This window comes from Galeopterus variegatus, unplaced genomic scaffold, assembly GCF_000696425.1.
Source record: "Galeopterus variegatus unplaced genomic scaffold, G_variegatus-3.0.2 Scaffold3796, whole genome shotgun sequence".
Classification (NCBI taxonomy): domain Eukaryota; kingdom Metazoa; phylum Chordata; class Mammalia; order Dermoptera; family Cynocephalidae; genus Galeopterus; species Galeopterus variegatus.
The window spans coordinates 1,530-1,957 of NW_007729907.1; positions in this window are offsets into that span (position 1 = coordinate 1,530).

The following is a 428-nucleotide window of genomic DNA, read 5'->3' on the forward strand; positions in this document are numbered from 1 at the left end:
AACAGGAACGACAAGGACAGACATCATTTGTTGCTTGCTTGCCAGGCCCCTTCCATACAGTCCTGGCCACTCCTCCCAACAACCCCATGAGGTGGCAATACCTATCCTCATTCTCCAGAGGAGGAAGCTGAGGCTCAGAGAGGTGAAGTCATTTGCCCCAAGATCCCACAGCCAAGTCCTGGCAGAACCGGGCTGACAGCCACACTCACCAGCTCACAACAGGGCTGCCTTGGAGTCTGCAGCTGTTCAGTCTCCCTGGGCCACACCACCTCTCAGGGTGGTTCATAGTCAAATTTCCTGATTTGCCCCAACCTGGGGACTCTGGAAGATGCCATCACCTCTGACAAGCTGAAAATGTGTTTCCAGGACACACACAGACACAAAGTGCTACTGATCACACCACATGACATCTTAGCGGTGTTCTCTCT